Raw genomic sequence first — 20572 nt, 5'->3', positions numbered from 1 at the left:
CAGTTGTATTCCATAATAATGTGATTATTAAAGTGATTGCAATAACTGCAATTCTAACTCAGGCTAACTTTCTGATCAAGTGGAGACGTCCTATAGTCTGAGAAAAAAAAAATTGTTTCTTCATCTAAAGTACATTGCCTCGGCTTGGTGCCCAAGGCTTCGATAGAACCACACAATGTGTGTACCTCAGTGGGACCAATTTTTATTTTTTTCTCCAAACAAACGCAAAAGAATAAGGAGTCATCTGCTACTGACATAAAGACCTTAATCCTGCCTACCACTAACTAGCTCTTCTCAGACTAAACCTCTCACCTCCGAGTTGGCTAACTAGCCATCACTGCTGCCTGTTGGCTACACACCTGCCCCAATAGCACCTAGAGGCAGGGGGGGCCCCAAGAGGGCATACACACACACTCACACACACACATGCACACACGCAAACACAAATTTATGTATAAACCTGAGTATGTTTACTTCACACACACACACCCAGACTCAGGAGCTGGTCCTGCACAAACACACAATCACTCTCAGACAGGTACACACAGACCTCCCCACACATGGATACACACACTCGTAAGCGCACACACACACACACACATCCAGTTCATGTGTCATTCACCGACTGTCCTTTTGTCAGAGCCGTTGCAATTATTGGCTAACAAATACACACCGGGTAGCTGAAGAAACACCCGGCGTGCGAAAGTAAATTAGCAATATTAGGAATGTGCACTCATCATTTGCAGTCAATTTCCTGTCGCTAATGAGATTAGAAACAATGCTGTCAATCAAGAAACAGTGGCAAACCATTTCCATTTTGTTATTTTCTTTTTCTCCCCGTAATCACGCCATTGGTTTAATAATCATGAAAATAGGAGGATATGGCAGCACTGTTTAATTACATTTGGAGTTTTTAGTCACTTGGAAATGTCATTTCATATGATATTAGATTAATATTAACAATAAATGAGGTCCATAATATGAAATCCTAATTTCCGTGGGGATATGACAAGGGAATAGGTTAATAACCGCAGCACAAACAAACAATTTGAATTGTTATGATGATGGTTTCACAAGATAAGAAATAGTGATGGAAATTGCTTCATGATTTTAGTGTTATTTTTAGACAAATACATAATCTGTTTTATAGGTCATCTATGTGAGAGTACAGCAAGTTCTTCGGTGTGCATTTTTCCCTTCTCATCTCTGCCCCCATCTGCGTCTTGCTTTTCATCACCTCCGTCTCTACATTTCTATTCCTCTTGCATCTTCTCCTCCTCCCTCCTCAGACCCCCCCAGTGGGGACTGTCAGTTTGAATGGTGGCAGTGGTGACCAGAAGAGGGCAGACATACTGTATTTAATCTCATATCCTGTTATAGTCTCTCCCTGCCCCCCCCACCTCACTTTCTGTATCTCTCTCTCTCTCTCTCTCTCTCTCTCTCTCTCTCTCTCTCTCTCTCTCTCTCTCTCTGTAGTTAAGGGGTATTTCTGACCCCCACCCCACCAAGCCAGGTCTCTGGTGTTCAGACTGGACACTGAAAGAGCAAAACACTTCTCTTCTTGATAAGCAAAAATCCTCTACATGCACTGTTCATTGATTTTTGAAATATTATTCATGTTGACTTTTTGACGAGATGCAGTTAAAACACGTTATGTTTCTATTATGTGTTATCTGTGCATGCTGTATACATACAGAAACCCCAAATTATATCTGATGAAACAACAAAACACATTGATTTTATAGAATGTCAGTCAGTGCACGGTTTGACAACGATAGATTTCTAAATTGTATTTGTATAGAGTCAACCACACAGTTAGAAGGTCAAAGGTCGTGTTTGATTTCTGGGTTCTGTTAAATGTGTCTCTCTTGCAAATATTTGGTAAATGTTTCTGTCAGGTCTGAGGCCTAAAATTACCTCATCGACCTCATCGTTGTTGCTTGGACATACAGCAAAGGGATATTTGTTTATGTATTTATTGTCCTTGAACAATATGTTCCTGGTCCATTATTAACTTTTCATTAGCTATAAGAGCTTTGTGACAATACAGCTTCAAAATTATTATTATTCTTAAATGGTTTGTTTAGCTTAACAAGTAGCAAAGAAGCTTTCACTTAACCCGAAAGGAAAACTTAATCATTTAGTTTATTTGAAACACTAGATTTAGAGATACACAGTTTTCATTGGAGCGTGACATGGTATTTCCACAGATGGGCATGGGGAGAAGAGATGTGCAGCATGGAGATAATTTGTTTGTGTGTAAATGCAGCCAACCACTGACAGGGACTCTCATGCTCTTACTCATCCAGGAAAGGGCAGGACCATAGACAGCACTGGACATTATTACATATTGATTTAAAATCCTCCTCCTTTCCTCTCTGTTTTATCTGATCAGACAGGCACAATGGCTGACCTCTCGCTCCCTGTCTAGCTGCCTCTCTCTCTCTGCTCTTTTTCTGGTGTATTTCAGATCCTGGTTGCCTGAGGCCTTTGCACACCTCACTTTTCCTCCCTCCTTGCACCCCTCCCTTAGTGCTAATGAGTCGGTGGTGCTAACAGCGCAGGGCTAGCTAGCCTGCTGATGCAATGTAAATGGGCAGTAATGAGCATAACCACAATCACACTGCCAAAGCCAGTCATACTATCCTCCCTGCCTCCATCTTTCCACCACTCCTTCCTGATGGACAGGCCCCAGTCCCAGGGTAGGGAGGTGACTGACAGGACCTGGCGCCCGCGCTGAGGGGACCCAAGTGGGCCTCTGGAGTGGCCCTTTATGACTGACCACGGGGACAAGGATAGTGACGGCGGCTTGGTCTCGTTGGCCGTTCTAAACTGGTCCATTAATTACATCAAACCCTTAGAGAAAATTAACAGGCAAATTTAATAACATAGAGGAGGCGGCGGTTTGTGTGTGTGTGTGTGTGTGTGTGTGTGTGTGTGTGTGTGTGTGTGTGTGTGTGTGTGTGTGTGAGGGTTTGTATTCATACACACCAGTTCCATCCACCCCCTGCTATTGTAAAGGAGGAACGCTCCAAGCTTGTTGTCACCACTGACACTCATCAAACAGGGGTTTCTGACACTTAAGGTCAATGATTTAAGGCCCAACAACAGGTTTAGTGAGGGCAGTAAATTTCATCACTGTGGGCAATAAATTGCCACATTTGATGTTAAGTCCTCCCTTTGCAATTATGAGACCTTAGTGTGGGAGTTTATCTAAGTGGGGATTCATGACAAACCATAAATGATGATTCTCCACATGGAGGTTTGATGACATCTGAAAAGATTCATTAAAAAACATTCAACTTTATATTGTATCGAAGGGAAAGTCATCCCAGTAATGAGATGATGAAATGAAGCTGATCATTTCATGATTGAAATTCATCAGTCAATATTTCAAAAACAGGGATTCTGATTTTATTATCCAATGATATAAACTATATAATGTATATATATATATATATATATATATATATATATATATATATATATATATATATATATATATATATATAAATATATGATAATATTTGTTAATAGTAGTTAACAAATTAATATCAGCACTTTTAAGCACTGCTTTTTAATTGATCATATCATTCTGAAAGAAGCTATTTTCAACAGTCCTGTTCATAAAGCAGCTGGCAGCATCTTGGCACAGGCCACACACTAATTACATTAATTACCTTTTTCAGACTATTTTGACTTTTTTAAACACACTATACATTACTTTCTTTATGATAGTTTTGAACATTCTACACCATGACTTTTCATGTTTTTTCCGACATGCCATTTTATTATTTTTTTGACTTTTTTCCACATAATATAATTTGACTATTTTGACATATACTATTGTGACTTTTTATGACTTTATCTATTTATCTTTATCTTTATTTAAGTAGTACTTTTAATTACTTGTTTTGACATACTACACTTTGACTTTTTTTACACATACTGTACTATATTTTCATTCAACATGCTGTACTATGGCTTTTAAACAACTTTTTTGACATGCAATTACTCTCTGCCACTTGATATACTATGACTTTTTATTACTTTTTTTTTCGACATACCATACTTTTTTATGACCTATCTTTAACATACTATGCTTTTACTTTTTTCAACATCACTTTTCTCAACAATCTATACAATGACTTTAATTTTTGAGCTTTTTATATATTTTTTCGACATTTTTTTTCACGACTATTTTGTTATTCTAAGTTATATACTATATACTATTATCACTAAAATGACAGGCTTAAATTAGTTATGGTTCTACAATAAAGTTGGGACTGTTGAGGAGGCAGCAGCCATTTTAGTCAGATTTTCGTCTGATATATAGTCCCAGTTGTAGTACAATTTAATTGCATGCTTGTTCATAGTTATCGGTTACAATGGTGATATTGACTGACATTTAGATTAGGCAACAATACAAAAACTCAATTTACTCTAGAATGGTAATCACAATAGGTTTACTTATAATGTAATCATATTCCTCCTTGTCTTACTTTTGAAAGGAGAAGTATGCATATAAGCCTAAAGCTTAAAGACCAACTCCTGACTCATTTTTGTACGTTATTTTAGTATTTTTTTTAAAGGTCTTCACAGGATGTGATGGTCTGATCTGTGCCAACATGCTACCATAATATTACCGTGAGTAAAAGTAGCGTTCTAAGAGTGACTATGTTAAATTTCCACCTTTGACAACCTTGTATTTAAAAGCCTCTTGGCTCAATTTTTATTATAAATACATATTTTGATATTCATATTTATTTTAGTTGCAGGGCAGATATATGGGAACTATTCGTGTAAATCTGAACTAAATTCAAGCAATAAGTTAAAAATCTCTGAAACGATCTCTAAACTGATTTTATTGAGTACTTTTTTGTCGAGGGGTGAGCCAATACATTGATCAATTTCATCACTTTTTACTGTATCTCGCTGTAAAAAAAAAAAAGTTTTGTTATGACCATCATCATCAACATTATACAAAAACATGGTCATGATGTGTTATACTTCATGAAAAAAATTAAAGCACTTTTCAGATTTTTACTAGTAACTGTGTCCCCTGTAAAATCAACATGTTGTCCTTGAGAGGGGGGGCTGTTGGGGAGAGGGAATTTCATTATTTTGTTTTGCAATGTATTACATATTGGTTTATTGGCTCAAATTGAGTCACAGACCTTTTCCCAGTGGCTTCCTATACATAACAACTCCTTGGTCTTTTGGTTTGATACAAATTAAAACATCTGAATCCGATACAGTAAACTACATAGTGAAGTGCCTGGATTCATTATCTGTAACTAAAATAAATAAATAGATATTAAATCTATACATATATGATAGCTCCCTTATGTTCCGATCAACCTAGCCACAAAAGCGCTAAATTATGTCCAAGTTCACCTTTTTGTTTTTTAACTCAAAGTTTCAAAACATCAAGTTAAAAATCTAAGGATTTGAAGGCACTTTTAGCCTCGATAACAAATCAGATTGTCAAAATATTATTGGAACTTTTCAGGAAAGGCAGAGGTTTGCAAAGTACAATGGTTGTAAACTAACTGCCTACTCTGACATTTGGGAGACTGCTCAAACTTCAAATGCAGAACAGTATTACCATGCCATCAGTGATTTTTAACCAGGAATTTTAGATATTCCACTGCAACTTACATGCACACAAAATACAGCATATGCTTGCTTCACTGCACAATACCAATGTGCTCTGGGAGATTTGCAAAAGGAAATTCAAGTTGTGACGAGTGCAAATCCCTCGGCACAATCACTACATTTAAATGTTGTGTTTTGCACAGTGTACAGTATCTCACAGCTCCTGTGTCTCACTAACTACTCTTCAAAGATAGATATGCTAATGGAGAAAGTAGTTCTGGTACTATTCCATTGCACTTGCTGAAAACAGTTGCAAAGCCATCATCTCGACATATACTGTATCAAACTATTGTGTGTGCGCTCGTGTAGATATGGAAAATAGAAGAAGAGAAGAGTTTGGGGTTGCCGTGGCCCACTTCTTCTTCCCCTTCTCCTCTGTATTCCCTCTTTCTCTGCGGTGCTGTCAGTCTCCCTGGGGTCGGATCAGCGCCGCCGCAATAGGTAGGCCGAGGCTATCAAAGTACACTTTTAACTTTTTAAGACTTTGCAGGTTGGCTTTGTTCTCTTTTTCTCTCTGTTGTGCGGGCTCTCCTGGGCCCTGGGTTGGGGAGTCTCTCTGGGTGCTGGCGAGTGGCTCTGGGCTATTAAAAAAAAAAAATGCAGGTTATCTACTGGGAGAAGTAGAGGAGCCTTTCAAATTGAAGTGAGAGCACACGACCAAAGGAGTTTGGAGGGGAAATCGGAGGGGGGGATGCTGGTTTCGATGATGAGTATGCATGTACTTATATACAAGGGTACATGGTGTTGGTGTAAGTAACGCAGCGGATGGAGATCATTACAAGTCCATTGTTTGTACCCCTTCTTTTCTACACCTTGGTATGATTTGCAAACCACATACCACCCCCCTGTCTTATGAATGCACATTTACATGCATTCACACAAACACACTCAGACACCCGCTTCTTCACCTCCCCCCTCCACGCACACCCACATCTGCTACATCCACCAGCACCACCACTACAACGTCGTCTCCCATATAATAAAAAAAACCCGGGCTCAAAGCCTTTGGGATGATTTGATTAGCAATGATATCTGAAAAGTGCCTCATCGTGCTAACAAGATTAAGCTGAGGCCCTGTCTGTTTTCAGTGCTGGAAATTTGCTAGGTGATTAAAACTGGCTCTCCCTACTGGAACAGGAGCGTTAGCCGGCTAGTAGGACCGTTGCCAGGTAACAAGACATGACTGCTGTTTTGATGTGGCTACATACGCAAAGGGCTAAAGCTAGCGGGCTTGTGATAAAGTGGAGAAGACCTCTGTCCCGTGCCAGGAAATGCAGAGAGAGTAAAGCCCATCCACATCATGTCCCATAAAGCTCTCCTCTCTGATCACCATGAGACATAAAACCACAAATATGAATGAAAACTAACTTTAAAAAAAGTAATGATGTGTTTCTATGAAAGCGTTCTCCTGAAAGCCAAGTCTTGATGGACAATAAAATGTTTGATTTTAATTATGGGGCTCATTAACTGCATATTAATTGTTTTCACAAATGTGTCCACGTTCCATTTCTACGAATAGACACATTCAGTATCCACACACTACAAAGGTCCTCACTCAAATGACCACAGACGCGATGGATTTCATTTTAAGCCTGACAATGTTTGCTGGGTTATATCATTTTAATATTTGCTGTGATGTATAACATTCATTTTGATTCAATTCCATACAGTAGATTAATGCCAGGCTGCAAAGACGGGTACACTAAATAATAGTGAGTTCACCCTCCATCAGTGAAAAGTATGCGTGTGCCCTGACCACTGCAACAAGGAAAATTATAGTAGCAGTAAATATTGAAGTACGCCACTGGAAGGGTTTTGGTGTGCTCGAACATAAGTTATACTTTTACCTCAAGTCCTTTTCACTGCTCTATTCCATTTGAATGGGAGTCAAGCTGCAAAATCACCAACTTTCAGTTTACTATGGGAGGAGTATTAATTCTTCACTCCAACACTGCATTTATTCAATTGGATTATGTATGCATGGAAGGCCTAATGAGAGCTTAAAAATGCAATTATTGCTTAAGCAAAAAATTTGACTTTTTTGATAAATGTTTCTATTACCTAATAAATGGAGAATCAACAGACTTAGGAAACTGCTTTATTCAGGACTTGAAATTAGCCCATCAATCATTTTCAGTTTGTTAACTATTTCTCCCTTCCTCGTCTCCATCCTCTGTTGAACCATCCTCAGCGGTCTGGCAATATGCAAAGGAGGAAGAAGAGAAAGGAGGGAGTGAGAGAAAAACTGCATCTGATAACCCTGGTAAAACACTGAGGGCAGAACATGGGACAAAAGGGTATGATATCCCTTAACGACCGGACTATGATAATGAAGTGCATTTATAATTCATATGGTCTATAAGCACAGGTCAGTGGCGCAATGTGAACAAGGTTAATCAGAAGCAAGAGGGTCACAGAGTGCCAAAAGGTTGTCCTGATTTTTTATGAGCATATTGATTATGTTTTCAGAACAATGAATATCACATTGTAGCATATGTGTGTGTTATTGTATTGATTTGGTGAGTCCTCATCCATATGAGGCCTGCAAATATCAAATGTTGTCCCAATAAATGAGCTGTTAGCATATTCATGAAAGTGTAAATTATCATTCCTTTGTTAACTTTTAGAAAACTTACAAATTACACTGACTATTTCACATTTCGATGATACATTGCTGTATAATTACACCACATCCAGGGCCTTTTAATTGTTGTAAGAGACAGCAATTCAGCTTTTTGATGGAAACTAGAAATATCCCAAATACACCATCATCCTCTTTCTTTCTTTCTAGCTCAAGTCAAAGAGGCATCTGGTGAGTAAACCTCCATCTATTGGTCCCCAGGGACCACACCTGATGGAAACCAGGGTGTGATACAGACATATTGTACATCTATTCTGCCTGTTATCACTTCTGTTAGTCAGTTCAGCTTAGCTTCTATCTGTGTCCAGGTACAGTCGACTGAGATATGGGAGAGAGACAGGGACCGATCAGTAAGGAAAAACAATAAGGCCATTTTGTTTATTTCCTTCATGCAATCTAAATGAATGGAAAGTGTCCCTTCTTGTCAGAGTTGATTGGGAAAATGTTTTGATCCGGCTGATGCGTGACACGGGGCGGACGACGTGAATGCACATACGCCTTGCTCTACATCAATTCAAATGCAGAAGAAGGGAATATTTAAAATATATTCATGGAATGTTCTGTGCTATTTCAGCGAGGGATCACACAATATTACCTCCACGCGGTGATAAGATAAGGTATTTTTCATATTTCCATGTATTTTCATTCATTTTCTCATTTTGGGGAGAGGAGGAAGAGTTTGGCCTCAGGCAAGATTAATAAGCATTTAAAACGGTTTCACTGCTAACCGGCAAATCACAGTGTGTGTTTCAGAGTATTGTTCACTACTGAGTGGCCATGAATGACATCAATAGATTGCCCGGGTATACCTCACCAGCAAGCTTTTGAAGACAGGAGCAAATAAATAAACAAAGCGCATGTGCTTTTCCCGATGAAATTCCACACATGCAAATGCAGTTTGTCAATCACATACACATCTTTCAAAAATACATGCCAAACACACAGCATACAACACATCCAGTATATTATATCTCCCATCTGAGCTATAATTAAATGAAAACCTGCCTTCCGGTGTCTTTCCCCCCCCCCCCCCAAAAGATATATTTCAAAACACTTAACCCCTATTAGATACCAATTGACAACAGAGCCTAAAATGGTTGCTGCAGCAGCCGTTGGCTAAGACCAAGTTGGTGTCAATAGCTGGCCCAAAGCTTCCTCCCACCAACACAACAGACACACACCATGGTCAGGAAGGCAGAGAGGTATACACAAACATATACATGCACACGCACAACTTGTGCCCAAGCAGTACAACTGTAAAGTGGCATAATAGCTGATGTTCAAACAAGCAAGTGCAGCCGCCATAATTGAAGCCCTCCCCAAATTGTGTTTTTATTTTGCTCCCCAGTTCTGAAATATAATCAGTTTGCCTAATTTTATTGCATTTCCTAATGATGCTCGCCCAGAGCAATTGTTCTGTGTGTTCCTTAGCAAACAGCGCGTGTCAGCTCACTGAGATTAATCTTGATTACTTTAGCCCTTGATGAAGTAGGCTACAATAATGCTTTAATTGGGGAATATTACCACATACAGAAAAAAACGGTGATAGATAGACCAGGAGATGGATGTTTGACTCCAAACTGCACTAATTGTAATGCTGTTTGGAGTGATTAACTTTGGATGGATCAGTGGCTGTGGCGGAAGGCTGAACACAAACAACAAATAGGAAACAATATCCATGACTGTAGTGCGCTGCAGTCATGGATGTTATGTTTTCACTGAGTCACTGACAAAGATGGTTGTAGTGGCCATTTGTCACAAAAAGCAAGGGCCACTGACACACCGTGGGTCTGTGGTGCACACAGGCAAACGGGCCCAACGTCCAGGTCATGTTTCTGTGAATCATTTCTCCAAAAAACAGCATGCAAACGAAAGAACGAAGAAATCATGGATATCGCTGCCTCACTTGCTATTGTACAAAAAACAAACAAAAAAAGGCCCACCCAGATGCATGCTGGTCCTGTGCCTCTTAGACAAAAGTTACTCAATTCACAAGCAAAAGAAAAACGTAATACTAAAGATGGGAAACTAAATAAGAAAATGTTTGAAATGAACTAAACACTATCAAAAATCTAATCTAAAGAATGCAAACATCTAGAATAATCAATCAAACAATCATTATTTGTCAAACAAATATGAAGAATTAATAGCTCTAAATGATGATTCAGATGTTCCTATCAAAACACAGACAATCATTATATCACTACTACTCTAATGGTCAGTGTCCTACAAACTATAATACTAATACAAATATGTTCTTACTCTTTTTTTATATGTTTTCAGTTTCATCTGGTCTTGGCCTTTGTATTAGGTTAGCTGCTCCAGAGCATGTACAAACTAAATTACAAACTTGATCAAATAAAACAATAACCTCAGTTACTTTCATGTTTTTGTTAACATTGTAGAATATTGTTGCTTACATTTTATAGCTATATTAGCCATATTGGTTAGCCAAATATCTCAATTTAGCTGTAAAAGATTTGATGCAAGATGCATCTTTAAAACTTAGTCCAGAGTTTATTCTGTGAACTAAACCAGTTTCTAGAAGATAAGCTTCAGCCTTCTAACCTCATTACCTGGACCCGAAGTATATATAATGAAGCCTCCAAAAATACGTGTCCGAGGCCTGTCATGTCACTACTTATGGAGACTACAGCACACACCCTGGGGGGAAACACCCAAATCTGCTCATGCAGCTCTCCTGCTATTCTGCCCCATCTTCACTTGTGTGGTATTGTACGTGACATGGGTGAGCGTGCACACACACACACACACACACACACACACACACACACACACACACACACACACACACACACACACACACTGTACAGTAAAGTGCATCACATGCATACACACACAGCTGCACGCCACACCACACCGAAGCTGTAGGAGAGACCCAATCTGCTTGGTTGGGACAGTTGTCTTACGAGGTGTCGTACGCTGACCGGACATATGCTGACCCCTTCCGATTTCTTTTTGTGCTGACTTCCTCGTTGGTGCCGCTTTGTGTCACGACTTTTTGCTGAGTTTTGTTTAGAGGGGCGGAGGGGGGCGGGGGGCGGGGTGCTTGTATAGTGTGCAGTGTAGGAGAATTGTTCCTTGTGTGTTTACAATAATGCAAGTGTGCATTATGTTTGTTGGCTTGTGTGTGCGTGGAGTTCGGTACTAAGTACACACAAGAAGCTGTGACCGAGCCGCGCCGACTGACCTACACAAACGTTTGCACACGCACACACACTCACTTGTTCAGCACATGGATGAACACACAATATATATATATATATATATATATATATATATATATATATATATATATATATATATATATGTACTAATCCCCTTTCACACACCAACACGTGCTGCAGTCCTCCCACTCCCACCTCAGTCGCTATCCAGTCCATGTGAGTGACACCTGACAGAATGTGTGTGACTAGAGTTAAAGGTAGACACACACACGCTAACACCTCCAGAGAGCTTGTCACCTGCTCAGGCCGCGGTGCGTTGAAGAGCAGAAGGCACAGGGGGAACGGGGACAACGGCCTAAGCGTGTGGACATTGGTGCTGTCTCGGGAAGGTGTGAATCTGTCATTAACCAACATCGCAGCTTCCACACACACACGGGCCTGCACACAGATCAGGACACCTGGCACGAGAAATACATACACACACAGCCACCACGCGTAGAGTACCGCGGTTCTTGCTAAGGACTCTGAGGTCACCCACGGTAAAAGTCTAATGTTCATCATGGCACGACAAATGCTGCTGCAAGCGCGGCTGCGCATGTCAAAGAGGCCTTTCTCTGAGAAGCCTGACAAGATGCAGAAGGATCAGTCACGCTCTACCGGAAAGATAACGTCACCAGAATCTGTTACGACATATTGAGGGAGGAGGGGGGTGAAAAAGAGACTGTGACACGTTCCACAAAAGCCGCGCTTAAACAAGAGCCGTACAGTTGTTTGGTGATATTAATGTATGACGACAACAAGCAAAAAAAAAATCAATAACATTTTTTTATGACATCTCCATCTCCCCTGGCCGGCGTGTCTGTAATACTATTCAAATGGAGGCAATGATGGTAAGGCGTCTATAAAGGAGGGGGAGTGGAAGACGAGCGTGATGGAGGGCCCCCAGATAGCTTCCTCCAGGCTGTCTGTGGGGCCATAAGCTGTTGTTTTATTTCTCTCTTTTTTTGGGGATGTAATCAGAAGAACAAATACAGTATGTAGTTGGCAGGGATGTCTGAGGGTTATCCCCATCTCTGAAATCATATAGCACATAATCTACATACTGTATGCTACATGAGGAATTATAGAGAAATGTGTCACCTTGGATCCATGCATGAGAATATGACCAGAGGTTAAAACTGTGTTGCAGCAGCGCTTGTTGTGAAATCATACATATCATATTCTAAAAGATAGTAACACAAAATACAACAATAGTAGATTTGACCTAATACATTATTTTAAATCTAATAATCCCAAAATACTAAATGGACTTCTCGATTGTCAAAGAGAGTTGGTATAAATAAACAATTTGGGTCGCCACATTTGGCTTAAGGTTGTCGTCGAGTGCCCCCGTGCTGAATATGTACAATTTAGTCAACTACATGCTTTCTTAATCCGTGCGTAAACAGTTCAGGTGCAGTCGCTTAATGCATTTGGCCATAGTATGTCTTGTTGCTGCTCATGAGTGCGGTTCTCTCACAGAATTAGAGGGGATTTTGTTCTAATCTTCTGGGTTTACTTCAAGTACAGTCCAACAGCAGCTTTGGCTTACAGGATTTTTTGACAGTTGACGGTCACCCCTGGTTTGTCTGGTTGGAGCTCAGCAAGACAAACCAGGAGTGACTGTCAACTGTCACAAACACACACTCACGCGCACACACACAAACACACAGACACACACACGCACACACGCACATAGAAGCAGAAGGAGAGCCAACTGTACACTAAATAAACCTGCTTGTCATAATAATGATGAGAGCCGACTCCATTATGTTCTTTTGAGTTTATTTCTCTGATTTACCGCAGTCAAAGCGACGCGAGCCTGGGACGGCCTCCAAGGTTGCTGTCAGGGGGAATTTAATGTCCTTGGCTTTAGCGTCTTTCTGGGAGCCTGTCACATCGGCTCAGCACTGACTGGCATACCAGCCGGGACCTCTGGCATTGTGAATATTAATAGAATATTGATACCGCCAAAACACTGCGGTGGGATTCTCATGTCTTCTCCTCCCGTTCTCTCTCTGTTGGACTTTACCCCCCTATCCGCCTCCCCCTCTACATGCTTGTGCTCTCCTTTTTGTCTTAATTCAATAAAACCGTGCATGTTTAATATTATGCAAAACACGATTAATTACTGATTTTACTGCCTCTCATCATCAAATTAATTATTAATCGAGCACAAAAATACAGGTGTGTTTAATGCTTCAATTATCAGCAGCAGTTTGTGGGAGCTTACTGGATGAAGGGTAGGTGGTTGAGGCCAGAATATTTACACACACACACACACACACACACACACACACACACACACACACACACACACACACACACACACACACACACACACACACACAGCACTGTCGTTGCTGCTGCTGCACAAGCCACACTGTGCGTGTACTTTCATGTGGACATTTCTTAAAAAGAATGACTCAGCCATGAAGAAACTGGGAGCTCCTCCAACTGTATTTATTATGTGTACAGTTACACCAACCAGTACTGGCATGACCCCACACGTCCTTTCAATCCGCTGTTAAAAGGACTTAACTGACGCTGGTTTCCTTTCCCAGGCTCGTTTTGCATTCCATAAAAGTGCAAGTAAAGTGAGTATGACTCATCTTCATCACTTAATCCACAACAATTTTGGCTATAGTTTTAAAAATTTGATTCATTAATCGTTTAACTCTGATTCAGGCATGAATATGTGTGACATCAACCTTTTCCTGCATAGTCCTGCATAGAAACATTAAGAAATTTCTCATGTAAAATGACCAAAACAAGCGTGTTGTTCATGTATGACGCCATTGTTCAGGGCCTTTACTCGTTGCTTCTTTTACCAATACCAAACGTAAACTTTGAAAACATAGTTATTATGAGGCACATAACTTCACTGTTTTTCCTTCTAATATTAAACCACGTGATACATTCTAGCATATTTCATCACAAGGGGCATTGATTTTGATGTAAACATAATTATCAAAGAGTGTCAGACTAAATTGGCCTGACAAGATAGAGAGTTCATTATCAGCCAAAACGCTTGGGAGTGTGTTACTCTAATTAATTTTCTATAATGAACCCGATGTTTTTGTTAAGCTCGAATATACCTCAATGACACATTGTTTACTGGGAGACCTCATCCCAGCGCCACTGGGTTTCACTTGGGTTCTGATTGAAACAGGACTACGTTTATTGTAGTCTTTGCTCTCTTTAACACGATGGAAGTTAAAGCCTGAATTTAAGGCTTTGGTCTTTCAATCAAAACGAAAACTCTTCCATTTTGTTCAGACAAGTGCTGCTCCCTCTTTGCATGCACTCTCAGTCACAATACCGGGCGGCGTTGGCATCAGAAACTATTTTCAATAATTGATTCCACACTCTAATTGAACAGCACGACTGAACGACATAGCTCATTACTTTACTCATTAGTTAATTATCGGAGAAGTAGGACAAGTCAATAAAAGTGAAGGCAGTAAATTCCGATACTAATTAGCCGCGCTTCCTTCAAGACATATTTAAAGGCAGATTAGTTACCTGAATGTCCCACGATGGAATAGGAGGGGGCTGGTGGGGAGGGTACAGGGGGAGGGTGGATCACTGGCAGGAGAGCTGGCTAAGGTTAGATGCTTCGCATCATTAAAGTGGGAGAGATCATACTTACAGCGATGTGGTGGAACTCCCCCAAAAGACGGCTTTTCCACCACATGGGGATTCAAGGTGAGGACAGTTAAGAGAAGGAAACTAGTTCAGAGGGAAATCTGAAAAAGCATAAATTATGGAGTTTGGTCTTGTGTTAATTGTATTTTTTTCTTATTTCTTTATGTAAATTAATAATAGACTATTAGTAGTTAAATTAATGAATAAATAGATGAGCAAAATGTAAAAAAAATTGCAAACAAAGACAACGTGAATATAAAACTGCAATGAATACATTCTGTAAAGAACAACAGTACGAGTGACTTGTCAGTAATATCAACTAGGATTGTGTCTTTGACATATTGCACCAAATTGATTAATGAGGAGAACTGATTAAAACAATCTATTCCCTTTCATTATGAGCCTCTCTGCCTCTATTTGTTTTCTTGGCTAATGCTGCTTATAATAACCGTTTGACACATTGGGCCCACAGTGAATAGCCGTGACTGGGTTCATGCTCTCCTAACAGGGGGGATTTGCAACAGTATAGCGCAGATGCCCTGTCAGCCAATCACAAGGCAGGGAAGAGGGCCGGGCGAAGCCAACGCTAGTGTCTTTTTCACATGCAAATGCTACAATGTGATAATAAACACCTGACATGGAGCATGACTGAATTATCCTGCCTGTTTAATCAAAGGCGCTGCTTATTGCAGCTCCCGACCCTCTGTTGCCCCTCTTTTTCTGGCTCCCTACTCGTTCTCGAATATTTCATCACCCGCTCCATATTCCTTTTCTCTTCATTCATATTAGTCTCTACGTCTCTTTCTATACTTTTCCTTTCTCCTCACAGTCTCTCTCCTCCCTTCACATCCACTTCCTGGCCTGTTAATCGTCCTCCCTCCATCCCTTTCTCTCCCCTCGACCACTCAGCTGTTTTCACAGTCATACATTATCACTTTTTCCGTCAATTGGCTTTAACCACGCAAAGTTTTGTGAGGAGCCATCAACGGAGGCCCCTTGGGGACGAGGAAATGACAGAAGGCGGCCTTTATTTACCTCTGTGGCCCCTACCGTGTCGTCTGCTTAATCATGTGGCTAATCGACAACACTGTCTCCCCACTCGCCCGCACCCGGACAATGGGGAACCTCATTCATATTTAATACAATGGAGTGTTTAAGTCATTGCACGCGTCTGAGGAGGAGGATATTGTGTTTCATTGTGAAGGGCTCCACGGGGACCTCCTCCCTGCCCACCCAGGCCTCCCTATCTGCCCTCCTCCTCACAACTAGCATATGCTTGGCACTTCTGGTGTTAAGCAGGCGGGCCCCGGCTCTGTGCAGCTGGCTGGACGCAAGGGCCCCGGCCTGGTATCAAAGCGTTCATTCCCATGATTAATTCAAATGGTTAATTCTGCTTCATCACGGCTTAAGAAAAATTACCAAGACAAATATGTACTCCACTGAAGAATGAATTACGTAGAAGTGCCTTTAATAATGCAACAGGGCGTATAATAGGGGCTCTTTTCCTCGCAGTAATCTCCTCGCCACCTCCACTTTAGAGAGCATGGTGTCAGATGCTGGGCGCCATGTGCTGCCTCTGTTCTTTAATAGCTCTAAAAAGGGATTAATCCTACAGAAAGGATAATGCGGTGCTGCATCGGTTTGTGTGTCTGTTGCTACTTAACTCACTTAGCTTGGTAATGGTGGAAAACTTACATAACTGCAAACACTTCTATTGATGTGAGCAGCTGATTTCTACATGTAGTCCCCCTCCCTGTTAGCTTCTCCCTCCCTATCTCTCTTCGGCTGTCTCCTCTCCTCCCTGGTTCTTTAAAAGATTAACCAGGGTCATTAAGGACACCGAGAAGGTTCATTTTGTCGTTACGAGTGGCAAATTAATCATGGGGGGATGCCATTTAATGACACACTTCCCTGGACTGATTACTTGTGTTCTTGCTAATTACATTGGTTAACTACAGTGCACCTATGAAGGTCCTTTTGGTATTTGGTCTCTCAGGTCCACGGGCCTCCTTAAAGACACACTCACACGCTTTATTTTCTCCTCCGAGCAAATTAAAGAACATAAAGGAAGCAGCTGTGTACAGCACGGTGCCCCGACGAGCCCATTACTGACACGCCTGCCTGTGCCACGGAAGGAACTTAACTGTGTCCTATAACCTTAAAACGAGAGCACGTCGCTTGCTGCAGTTTTACTGACGCAGTGCTGCAGCGGTTTTCCTCCTCATCTCTCACTCCTTGTCCAAATGAGAAGAGCACAAAAGCTCAGTGTCATTAAAAACCACCGCCATTAGAACTGGCTGGCTTCATTTGTTCTTCATTATTACTGAAGACGGCTCGGCCTCCAGAGCCTCAGAGGTGCACAGGGGGGTGGGAGGCAATAGAGTGCAGGTTAGACTGAGGGCCACAGCCCAGTTAATAAGGGAGGGAATCTTGGGGCAGGTAAAGGTCAAACTGGACACTTCCTAGCATGCAGCAAAGAACCATTTGTTTGAATGGAAATGTCAGCGGAGACCGTCAGGTCAACAGCTCCAGGCTAAGTTGGACCTGGGTGTGACTCCTGACACTCAACAGTGGACAGGGGCCAGATAATGGGTTAAGGACCCTGATGGCTATCTCCTCAACTCTGGCTTGTTTTCATTCCTCTTCTCCCCTGCCCCTCCTTCCTTCCCTCTGTCCTCTCTCCCTCCCTCTAACGACAACTGAGGAGGGGTTAAATGGTCCAATTCCACAGAGATTTTCGGGGGGGAGATACGTGACAGATGTACCGCGATAAACGTGATGCTGGCGTTACTTAGAAAGAGCAATTCAGAAGGGGACAATAATGGGAATGTTGTTCCCTTTGTGATGTGTGCCAGTACTATTTATAGGGGGGGGGGGGGGGGGTATAAACAACCAGAAGTCCCGCCTTATGACTATCATAATTGGAAGGTTTATTTATTTATTTTTTCAAGATCACAATCCAGACCTCAGTTATTTATTTATTTTATCTCTCAAATTATTCCTCTGCCAAGTGCATTAATCTGAGGCTAAGTTTATTTTAGGAGTAATTGATTGTTTTATGGATTGATCTATCACCATAGTGATATAGTAATTATATATTAATTTGTTTTTCATTTAGATTAATCATCTGTTGTGAAATTGCAGTAATTGAGATTCAACTGTCAGTATTTTAAAATGACAATAGACAATGATTTAAATCAAAAGGATTTTAATCCCAAGGAGAGGTAAAAAAAAATACTTTTTCAACATGTGAAATGAGGAACACATTTTTTTTCAGGAATGCAATCCCTTTGTGTGGAAAACAGCAGACAAATATCCACATCTTCCTCATGTCAAAATCTGTCAGAGCATTTCGAGTGCTTTGATTTTTTTTTCTTCCTCTTGCTCATATTGAGACGGCTTAGAGGAGATCCTGAAAAGACCTTTTGAAATGGACCAGAGCTGGCAGTCTGGCTATTTGGTAACCCCCTCCTTTTCCTCAGCCTGTTTTACAATCTCATTAAATCGGCCCTTTGTTTTGCCACTTTCCAAGCTCTGATCTCTGGCTTAGGACGAGTCAAGAGGCCGAGACAGTTTGAAAAAGGCTCCCTCCGCCACAAAGAGGCCGCTTGTTCACAATCATTCCCCTCTTCAACGCCACCCAGACAAAAAGAGAGAGGGAGAGAGCAAGAGGGTCATTCACTGGCGCGTTATCGTGAGAACTTAATGAAAGTTTTATAACTCTTGAAATGTTTATGACCTTCCCACTCATCAGCTTGTCTCATCAATTGATGGCTGATTCTGACAAGAGTTCGCAAGCTCAGCAGGTCCTACAGGCAAAATAAGGAAAATGTTATTGAAAAAAATATGTCTAATATTTGCCAAAATGCACTTGATAATTTGTGGAACAGACTCAAGTGTGAATTGAGCAGCAGAGACATGAGAAGATTCTCCTGCTATAATCGAGGTGAGACCATTACCACCTGCCTGTATTTTTGTTTCACTTCCAGACAGTGTATATGCCATCCTTGGCGGTGTAGTTGCTGCAGGGAGGCACCGCACATAGAGATATTATAATCTGGTTGGCAGCCCGGGCCTCACAGGCACTGCTAACAAAGTCTTCCTCCTCTTCCCTGCCCAGCCGCTTTCCAGTTCTCGATAAATACGTCTCTATTGTGGCCTTATTATGCAACATTCCACTCCATTATGTAAAATAGTAATAAATGAGAATTGAAAAGGCCAAAATCAAAGAGAGATTCTGCTGCTGTTACTGCATCATGTTAGGATCCAAATAACGTTCACAAGTGTTGCATCGAAGAGCAAAATCAACACTGAACGCAGCCTCTTTCACTCAGTAGACAGTAGTTACTGAATTACTCCTCTTGCAAGGACTTAGAGATCCATCTTGGTACCCTGAACCTGTCATGGAGCAATGAAGGGGAATCCAGCGCCCATCTGAAACAAATGACAAAGTCTATCGCCCAAGGCCCCTCTCTCCCTCTTCTTAACAGCTATGCTGAGAAGCCATCACTGTCCACAAAATATGATAAAACCCATGCCATAATAGGATTCATAAACATGCCCAAATACAATTTGCTGAGATGTATTTCAGGAAAAGACAATCATTTACAACTTCTGAGGGGGATTTAGAATAAGTATGTTTGTATGCAAATCCGGCAAACACGTTTTATGTACTCCGCTCCCACTGATCATGAAAGCGCATTAGATTTATGGCAATGTGTGTGCATAATTGTGAAGATGATGGGGTGGGGGAAAAGAGGAAGGAGAAAATGAAGAAGAAGAAGTCTCAGGATTTATACTGAGACCTTTTTGGGGGTTTCGATTAGTGTAGAATGAGCCCAGCTTTCATGCCCCCGACATGGAAAACAATCGCTGCCACTTGGCTGAGTCCTGGGCATCCAGGCCCCCATTGCTTCCACATGGGATGCCGCCAACATTCGCTTTTGGCAATAAAGATAGCTGAGGACAAAAGACAGGCAGCAAGTACCTCTTGGCAAATTCTTATTTGCAAGCAGGCCTTCTTAATTTGTAGTTGTTGTTGTTTTTTAAAACAAGAGCATTTATAAGTGAAAAGTTTAACAAGGGGACATGCTTTGGAGGTGTGGTTGGGAGGGGTGATTGTGAATAAATGTATCTCTAACAAGTACTTGACATTGTTATGATAAAAGTTTGATAAATTAGAGTCAACTCTCCCAGCAGGGCTCAACGTACCGGGAACATGTAATAAAAGGGGTTCTGGTTTTTCTTTCTTCCATTTGTTGAGACAGACAACTCTATTCTTAAGTGAAGGAAATGTACAACCATTCTACTTCTGTCGACATTTTGCGTTTCCTGTCATATCCCTAAAGTCTGCAACTTTACAGCCTTCATCTGAGAACGATAGACACATTTAGGGTCT

Source organism: Taurulus bubalis (genome assembly GCF_910589615.1).
Source record: "Taurulus bubalis genome assembly, chromosome: 18".
Lineage (NCBI taxonomy): Eukaryota > Metazoa > Chordata > Actinopteri > Perciformes > Cottidae > Taurulus > Taurulus bubalis.
The sequence above is the reverse complement of the archived record's forward strand: the minus strand, read 5'-3'. Positions refer to the sequence as shown.